Source organism: Echinops telfairi, unplaced genomic scaffold, assembly GCF_000313985.2.
Source record: "Echinops telfairi isolate 266 unplaced genomic scaffold, ASM31398v2 ScPeMD7_443;HRSCAF=831, whole genome shotgun sequence".
In the NCBI taxonomy this organism is placed as follows: domain Eukaryota; kingdom Metazoa; phylum Chordata; class Mammalia; order Afrosoricida; family Tenrecidae; genus Echinops; species Echinops telfairi.
Genome location: NW_022104341.1, coordinates 14,397,790 through 14,408,546, shown reverse-complemented (window position 1 = coordinate 14,408,546; position 10,757 = coordinate 14,397,790).

The window sequence follows — 10,757 nt, the reverse complement described above, 5'->3', positions numbered from 1 at the left end:
TCCTCTCTCGTGAAAATTCATGTAAACTTCAACAGCAAACTAACAAGTGAAAATAACTCACATTAAACCAGTTGTCTTTGAGCCCATTTCAATTTATGATGAGCTTATAGGACAGTGTAGAATTGCCCTTGAAGGTTGCTCAGGCTGTTATTTTTTAGGAAAGTAGACTGCCACCTATTTCTAAATGATTAATTTGAACTGTTACCCTTTTAATTCACAGTTGAACTCCCTAACCACTCTGCCAACCGGGCAGGTCTTCTCAATTTTATGTTGTACATATTTGTGTCCACCTTATACCCTCCCTCCCAGAATGAATACATTCTCAGGGTACAACTGAACCTGTTGTTGTTTTTTTCTTGGGACTTCCTGCACAGCCCTGACTAGCATAAGCACCATTTTGATTGCCTATGGATAACTATTTAGAAAATGCATTTAAGTATTTTTTCCTAGAAGAACAAGGCTATCCAAAGTACATTTTCAAATAAAGTTGTACTATTTTTGTTATAACTTCCATGGAGACATACTTGGAAGTTACTCTTTGGAAATCATTGATTTCACTTGTCTCTTGGTTCAGTGAGGTCTAAGTCCAAAGGAAGAAGCTTCCGTCAGCAGCTCCTCACTGATTAGCATTCTTAACCCACAGTTTCCATCCACATTTGGTGTAAGAATCTCCTTTTCAGATACTCAGTTCAGTACAATCCTCAGGCAAGTTCATGTTCCAGTTTGTTTCTCTGGGCCAAGTGACCCTATCTGTATTTATTTTTGTACATAAAACTTATACCTGAGAAGAAGTAATCTAAAATTTTGAAATGCTGTCTTGTCTGTCAACACTAAGGGTATATATAAAAATGAAAAACCACAAATAATCACATACATCATAAAGGAATGAACGGAGCAACAGTTCTGTGAAAAATGGTATTTAAATAATTTCCAAATTAATATCTTGATGTCATATTATAGCAAGATCAGTATACATAGTTGAACTAGGCCAAGAAATAATAGTTTTGGAAAGTATTCATTTATTTATTAACACAATCATCATTATTTACTTAGTTTTGTCTTATGAATACTCTCATTCGCTGTGCTCAAGTTGAGTTCTAGTCACAGCAACTGTATACGACTGGGTAGAACTGCCCCTGTGGGCTCCAAAGACTATAGTCTTTTATCAGAGTAGAAAGTTATCTTTCTCCCATGGAGTACTACGGGCTTTGAATTGCTCATTTTGCAGTTAGCAGCTCAATGTGTAACCACTATGTCACAAGAGGAATGAATTCTCGTGTATGCAAACTTGAAAATAATACCGAGAAACATCATGATTCATTTAGTCATAGGTCATTTAAAATAATCTTAAATGGCTTTATAATATATTTTTTAATAGCTGGCATTTCATAACTAAAAGTTAAGAATCAGTTGAAAATAGAATACAGAGTTGAATGGGTGTTAGCATTTTTAAAGTTAAGATATTATAAGTGCTTTTTTGCACATCTCTTGATAACAACTGACTACAATTTAAGCTGGAGTTTTCTATATTTCAGTTCAATTTAAAGATGTTAAATAACAAGAACAAGACATGTTGGTAGAATTTTATAGGAAACAAACTTTCATAGTATCTCCAGGCAATTGTAGAGTCATACTAACTTCTCACACACCCATTTACAACCTAGTGTAATACCTGTTGGTGCTATGAATTATAACATGAGGTCCACTGAAACCCAGTCAATGAAAACAGTGTTCTCGAGGGTGCTCTATACACTAAGGGAGGATAGTTCAGTATCAAGGAGAAGGAAGACATTTCTGACCATAATTGGCTCAAAAACCTTTAGATGAATTCACTTAACAGAAACTTTCAAAATCTCCTGTCACAGTGGCTACTGCATCTCATTCTATTATGCATTAATTTATTAATTTACCTCTTGATGTGAGATACAAACAATTTTACTAAGGATATTTAATCTATACAGTTCAGGAAATATTTGCTGCATTTGGAAGTGACTGAATAAAAGACTAAAAAATACATATTTTAACTAAAAAAAATTAGCTTATTAGACTAGTTCTCACATGTAGTAATCATTTGTTATAGAAAAATTAATACCAGACAAGTCCCCAGGAGTTGTCGATTGATTAAAGATGTCACAAATGTCCTACATTGCCAAGATGTTATTCCACTTCATTTCCCCACCCAACCCGGACTCCTCCCTTGAGTATATGCCCCTGCAGCCTGTGTTTTGTGATTCAAGTGCAGTTTCACAGAAACTAACAAAACTTTAAGGAAATGCATTACATGAAGGTTGGTGTTGTTGCGATCCAAATCCAAAAGTTAGGCAGAGTCAAACCAAATGTAGGTCCCAAGCCAGAAGCCAAACATATCTGAAAGTCAAAGCAAGTCTTGCTTCTACAAAGTATGGACAGAAAACAGAGGTCATGTTTTGATGGAGATGTGTGTTTGATCTTACAGCCGACTATAAAAACAAAAACAAAACTTACTGCCATGAGGTTGATTCTGACTCATGGTGACCCTATATGATAGGCTAGAACTGTCGCTGTGAGTTTCCAAGACTGTGTTTATGGGAAGAGAAAGCCTCATTTTCCTCCCTGAGAGGGGCTGGAGATTTTGAACTATTGACGTGCAGTTAGCAGCCCAATGTATAACCACTACTCCACCAGGGCTCCTTCTACTGACCATGTCGCAATGGAAAACACAGGACGGTGACTGAAGTCATGCTCTCCAGTAAAGTAGATGAAATGCATCCCACTCTAACCCTGTGCCAAGACTTCCCTCCAAATGGTATCATAAGTGCAAACACCGAAGCTAGAATCTGTATTCTATCACCACATGGATTATGGCAAATAGGAATATGGCTAGAAAGGCCACCTTACGTGATTGACTACATCTAATCATCCTTTAAGGAAAGAAGTGTTATCCTATTTCTCTTACTAAACTTCAAGGAACATGAGTTGATCATTTTATTCCCATTTTTTATTGAACTTTTCTTGGAAAAATACTCTTACTACATGATATGGTGAACACAGAAAATGAACCATGGTGCTTTTTATAAACTAATTAAACTCTAAGCACTGTCATTCATATCATAAGTAAAATTTAATATGGGTTGATGATTTTTATTACCATAGTCATTTACAAATCACAATATGTTTATTTTTGCTAATATGATAAATCTAAAGTTTATCTTTATGCTTTGTCTTCAGATAATTAAAAATACATCAATTGAAATGAATTACTGAGAACAATAATAATACTGCCTTTATTAAATGCCTGCCTGTTGGCTTGTGCCTACATAAATGAAAATATAATGTATTTACTTATTAACTTTACTAAGTGTTACAGATTACATTGTGTTTCCCAAAAAGAGAAGTCGTGAAAGTTGTAAATATGAATTTATATGAAAATAGATTTTCATTTTTTTTTCCAAATGAAGCCTTGAAAGCCGGGTGGGTCCTAAAGCTAATCACTTTACAGTGCTCTCATCTTAGAAGATCTAAAGAGAAGCAGAGTCCCACCCGTAGGGGTAAGATGTCATACGAGGAAAGACATACTTGGCAGATACGTCTGCAAGTCCAAAAATACCAGGAAATTGGGACAATAACTAGAAACTAGAAAAGAGACATAGAGTCGGGATGAGTGTGGCTAAGTTCCTGATTCAGATCTCAAGCTTGAAAGATATGAAGGTTTCTGAAATCTGAGGGGAAAAATTCTGTTCTTTATAGCCACTTTAAAGTACAGATATACATATATACGTATTTAAATCTATATTATCATATATAGGGTCCCTGTGAGTCGGATCGACTAGATGGCAGTAAGTTTGGTTTGGGTTTATTTTTATAAATATTAGTCACCTGGGCAGCAATCTATCACATGTCTGTCAGTTGGTCTTACTGTGGTGGCTTGCGTGTCGCTGTGATGGTAGAAACTGTCACTGGCATTTCACATATCAGCAGGGCTGCCCAAAGTGACAAGATTCGTAAGAGATTCCAGATTGAGAACAGACAACAATGAAGACGAATCGGTTGCCCGTTGTGGAGGAAGTAGCCCTGAAGCCAACTGCCAACCATTGCCAGACACTGAAACACCGATTAATGAACGCCAAGCATTGTCAGAGAGGGTGGGAACATCGTACCCTCGGGTGGGAGAGCACTTGACAGGTGACTGAGGAGGAGCTGCATCGACCGCGGTGACAGGAGTGGAGCAAAACTTACGGGAGGAGAGCCTTCCTTATGGTCGCTTGCTTATGGTGCCGGATTCACGGTAAGAAGAAACACGCAAAGTCTGCTGACGATTGGAACTTGGAATATGCAAAGTATGAATCTAAGGAAAATGGAAGTAATAAAAAACAAAATTGAAAGCATAAACAGCATTATCTTAGGCATTAGTGAAAAAAAACGAAATTGTGTTGCCATTTTGAATCAGGAAATCATTTGATTTATTGTTCCTGGAATGACATAATAGAGAAGAAGGGCATTGCATTAACTGTCTGAAAAGGACATTTCAAAATCGATCTTAAAGTACAATGCTGGTAGGGTCATTTCTATCCACCATCAAAGAAATTCAGTCCATACAACAATTATTCAAATATATGTATCAATCATGAAACTACTGATTAAAAAATTGAAGAATTCTACAAACCTTTTCAGTTAGAAATTGATCAAATGTGCTGTGAAGGTACCTTGGTAATCATCTGCCACTGGAATGCAAAAATTGGAAACAAAGAGGAAGGAATAGTAGTTGGAAAATATGATCTTCATTAGAGAAATGAGGATGGAGATTGCATGATAGAATTTTACAAAACCAAAGACTGGTTCATAGCAAATACTTTTTTTTCAACCGCACAAAAGGAGACGGTGCTGGTGGATTTCTCCAGATGTGATGCCCAGGAGTCAGACCGACGCGCCTGCAGGAAGTCGACGTGAGTCACTAAGACCAGATCAGGGGCCGACGTGGAACAGACCATTTGGTGGTCATATGTAGTTTCACATGAAAGCTGAAGAAAACCAACACAAGTTCACAAGAGCCAAGACGACCTTGAATCTAACCCATCTGAATTTTGAGAAGAGCTCAGGAATGAACTTGACTCACTGAGCACTAATGGTAGAAGACCTTATGAACTGTGGGAAGACATCAAGAACATCATTCATGAAAAATGTTAAAACATCATTGAAAACGCAGAAAAGACAGGAAATATCAAAATGGATGTCAGAGAGACTCTGAGCTTGCTAATTGTAGAGTGGCTAAAGCAAATGAAAAAAAAAGATGAATTCAAAGATCTGAATAGAAAATTCCAAAGGGCAACGAGAATGAAATGTGCAATGACTAGTTAGAAAACCAAAAGGGATGAATACAGTAGCATATCTTAAACTAAAAGAACCCAAGAAAAAATGCAAGCCTCGAGTTGCAATATTAAAGAATTGATTGAAAAAATATTAAATGGTACAGGAAGCATTAAAAAAAGTGGACAGTATACAGAATCACTGTACCAAAAAGAACGAATAGATATTCCACCATTTCAGGAGGTGGAATATGAACAAGAACCAATGGTACTGAAGGAAGAAGTTCAAACTGCACTGAAATCATTAATCAAAAAAAAGGCTCCAGGAATTGATACAATACCAACTGAAATGTTTCAACAGCTGAGGAAGCCCTGGAAACATACTTTCTATGCCAGGAAGTTGTGAAGACAGCTAGGAGGCCAACTAACTGGAAAAGACCCAGTTTTACCTATTCCAAAGAAAGAAGATACAACAGAATACTCAAATTACGGAGCATTATCAGTGACATCACAGACCAGTAACATTTTTCGGAAGATCATCCAACAATGCTTGCAGCACTTCATCAACAGGGAGCTCCCAGAGGTTCCGGTCTCACTGAGAAGACAAGACGATGTGGAGGAAAGGATATTATTGCTGAGGTCAGATAGATCTTGGCTAAACCCAGAAAATAACAGAAGGACGCTCACTTGTGTTTTATCGACTATGTGATGGCATACCACTGCGTGGATCATAACAAACTATGAAAAATGTTAGAAAAATGGGAATTTCAGAACACTTCATTGTGCTCTGGCAGAACTTGTACATGGATTGAGAAGTAGCAGTGCTAACAGAACAAGGAATCCTGCATGGCTTAAATCACGAAAGGTGGGTGCCATGGCTGTCCTCCTCTGACCATACTTATTCAATCTGCATGCTAAGCATTGAATCCGAGAAGCTGAATTATATAAATCATACTGTAACTGCAGGATTGGAGAAACTTTTCTTACCCACCTGCAGTATGTCAATGATACAATCTTGCTGGCTGAAAGTGAGGAGGACTTGAAATTCTTGCTGATGAAACCCGAGGATTGCAGCCTTCTGTAAGGATTACAATTCAAGGTAAAAAAGACCCAAATCCTCACAACTGGGCCCATTGGTGACTTCATAATAAATGAAGAAAAGGTTGACGTTATCAAGGATTTGTCTTACTTGGATTCACAATCAATGTCCATGGAGCTGTACTCAAGACACCAAAAGACACATTGCATGGGTAATTTGCTACACAAGATCTCTTCAATGGTTCTCAACCTGTGGGTCACGGCCCCTTTGGAGGTTGAATGACCCTTTCACAGGGTAGCAAAATTACATTTATAAAGTATTGATGAAAATAATTTTATGTTTTTTTTGCGGGGGTCACCACAACATGAGGAACTATTTTAAAGGGTCACGGTATTAGGAAGGTTGAGAACCACTGCTTTATGGTTTTGAAGAACAAATATATTACTTTAAGCCCTAAGTTACACCTGACTGAAGCCATGGTGTTTGCAATTGCCTCACATGCAATTGAAAGTTAAATATTGAGCTGAAGACAAAATGGATGCCTAAGCAATTGTGGTGAAGAAAGCTGAGGGTGCCCGGCTATCAAAAGATATAGCATCTGGGATCTTAAATGCTTGAAGATAAACAAGCATGCATCTAGCTGATAAGCAGTAAAGTCCACATTAAAGAATCACACCAGCCTGGGGACCATGAGGTGTCAATGGGATCACATATCAGATATCAAAGACCCAGCACAAAAATCATATCAATGTGAATGAGGGGAGTTTGGAGTGGAGATCCAAAGCCCATCAGCAGACAATTGGATATCCCCTTACAAAAGGGAAGAGATGAGCCAGTCAGGGTGCAGTGTAGCACCATTGAAACATACAACTTTCCTCTAGTTCTTCAATGCTTCCTTCCCCCCATTATCATAACCCCAATTCTACCTTAAAAATCTGGCTAGACCAGAGCATGTACATGGGTACAGAAAGGAGCTGAAAACACAGGGAATCCAGGACATACAAACACCTCAGGACTGATAATGAGAATAGTGATACCAGAAGAGGAAGGGAAAGGGAGGAGGAGAGAGGGAGAACCGATCACAATAATCTACATATAACCCCCTCCCAGAGGGACAGACAACAGAAAAGTGGATGAAGGGAGACATCGGTCAGTGTAAGACATGAAAAAATCTTAATATACTCATAAATTATTATGGGTTCATGAGGGAGGGGGGGTGGGAGAGGGAGGTAAAAAATGAGGAGCCAATACCAAGGGCTCAAGTAGAAAGAAAATGTTTTTAAAATGATGGCAACAAATGTAAAAATGTGCTTGACACAATGGATGGATGTATGGATTGTGATAAGAGCTGTATGAGCCCCTAATAAAGATTGTTTATAAAAGAAAATTGAATATTAAATAAAGAAGTTATTTGATTCTATATTATATAAGTTAATTTGATTTGATTATATAATATATAAGTTAAACATTAAATGAAGAAGAATGGATGGATTTGAATTGTGGTGCTGGAGAAGAATATTGAAAGTCTCATGGACTGCTAAAAGAACCAACCAATCTGTCTTGGAAGAAGTGTGGCCAGAATGCTCCTTGGAGGCAAGGATGGCAAGACTTCATCTTGCATACTTGGACATGTTGTCAGTAGGGACAAGTCTTGAAGAAGGACATCGCGTTTGGTAAAGGAGAGGGACAGTGAAAACGAGGAAGGCCTTGGACGAGATGGATTGGCCTGGTGGCTGCAACAATGGGCTCAAGCGAAGGAACAGTTGTGAGGAGGGCACTGGACCAGGCAGTCTTCATTCTGTTGTGCGTAGAGTTGCCATGGGTTGGGACCCAATTGATGACACATAACAATGATAACCGTTCTTCTGTAATGAAACAAAATGAGGTGAGATATCTATAACTAAGATCATTAAAGTAACACACATTTGCTTTTTGGAAACTGCTGAGAGAGGAAAAAGGAATGCAGCTACAATTCCAGGGCCAGGGATGTTCACTGGCCAAAATAATGATTTTTATTTCACTCTATTTCCCATGTAAGATTTTTAAATATATTGTATAAAGTTAAATAATCATATGCTCCCTTATATTATAAATCAGATATGTTCTTATAATCATTTCTCATTTATTCACCAGAGATTTCTTGAGCACCAACGATGTGGCATTACATTTAATGACAAGAAGTCATAACATTCACTCAAACTGGGAAGAAGAGAAAATCTTGGGAGGAAAGAGCAGGACTTCACTTTGAATATTTTCAATACAAGTTTCATATCGGACATTCACATATGCATTAGAAGACAGTATATGTAGATAGGTACACAACTTGGAAAATGAGAAGGAATATCAATGTTGGAGATTTAAATACAAGAGTCTTCAACATAAAGCAGATGCTACTGGAAAATATGAATAAAAAATATTTGTTTGGATCTTTGCCTATTTATTTATCTTTATAATCTACTAGAAAGATCTAGTAAAGAAGGAAAATATGATACAGCAGAATAGATGATCGCTAAAGGGATGGACATTGAATGACAAGGAAACATTTTAATGCACAAGCAGAGAGTCTGGCCTTTTCATGAACACAAGGACAGTTCGCCTTGACAACAAGAACAAACCAAGTAGGATCCAAATACTGACACTTAGATGCATAGAATAAATGAACCTTCCATGAAGTTCCTTTTTTAGGATTGCTTCTATTTTTCCAGGTACATAAAAATTAACGTTATTCAGTCTAAAAACAAAGTAAAACAACAAAAAGTACATAGCAATAAGAAAAGTATTGTAAAAATATGTGAAATTAAGTGTTTCCTCCATAGTGGCTCAAATTGAAGGAAAAGCAAATGCAGGGACCTATGAACAAAAAAGAGTTCTGTAACATCATTGCTGGAATATAATGGTGTGATTAGCTCACCAACAGGTGAGAGGAAACAGTATAGAAAGTGATAACAAATACACTGCCATCAAGTTGATTCTATCACTTGTTTACGTATTGCTAAGTCCCATCGGGTTGTTAAGTACCAGCTTCACAGTTGTCTTAGCCCAGAGCCCTCCGATGCAGCCATGCTGCCAATTCGTTTTCGCTTAAGGCCTTCCTCTTTTCACTGCCCCTCTAGTTTACCAATCCTGGATTCTCCCAGGGACTCCTCTCCTGCAACATGTCCCAAGCAGGTGAAAAGAAGTCTCGCCATCCTTGCCTCTAAGGAGCATTCTGATTATACTTCTTCACAGACAGAATTGCTTGTTTGTTTGTTTTTCAGTCTATGAAATTTTCAATAATCTTCACCAGCCCCATAATTCAAATAAATGGATTCTTCTTTGGTCTTCCTTATTCTGTCACATCATCACCTCATATTGGGTTTCTAAGACTATAAATATTCACAGGAGCAAAAAACCTCATCTTTCTCCAGATGTGTGACTGGTGAGTTTGAATCATCAACCTTGTGCTTCGCAGACAGTGCTTACCCGACAGGACCATCAGAGCTTCTGAAAGACAATAAGAAGCGTAGGGAAATAGTTCAAATAATGAATGATGGTGTCACTAATAACTTCACCTCTCCTTGTACATCACACTCATCCACTACCTTCCAAGTTTACCCTATTCCTTTCATTTAAAACCTAAGTCCAAGTATTGCGCTACCACCTCAGAATGTACAATTTATTGATTCTCTCTCCACCTTTCACAGGTCCTCTGACCTCACCTGTGCTCACTCTCCGACGCAAACAAACAAAACAAAGCATACTACCACGGAGTCAATTCTCATAGCGATCCCTTAGTACAGGGTAGCACTTCCCTTGGGGTTTGTGAGACTGTGAGGCAGAAAGATTCCTCTTTCTTCTGTTGAGGAGCAGGTGGGTCCGAACTGCAGCCCAGTGCAGAAGCTCACTCTGTCACCAGAGCCCCTTATCCATTTCCTCATTTATGGTTCATCATTTATTGCGCTCACCACCTTGCAGGCAGTATCAAATCCCTTCCCTCTCCCTTGCTTTATGATCATCTTTTTCTCAAACAGCAGTTCGGATTCAAGTATCTCTCTCTGCTACCCGTCACCTTTGAATGAAGAAAAACATGCTGCCGCGCTGACTGGTCTCATTGTAAAAGCATGATAAAGGGGACCTTAAGGATTTCAAAAAGAACAGTAGTAATGAATAAAGAAAGGAAATAATCTGTTTCTAAACATTTACAATCCAGCCCACAGTGAAGAAGTATACCTGTTCCTTCACAGATTTGTCATAATTTACACTTACATTTTAAACTGTGGGCTAATGCAGTAAATGATAAATGCTATCAGTTTGCTCCTGCATCTAATTATTTTTAAATTTTTTGCTGCAATAATAACAACCACTCACACATTGAAAATATAGTTAGCTATCTGAACAACATGAAATAGTCTTCTACATGTAGAAATTTTTACACTTTTTATATGGATAAGTTATCT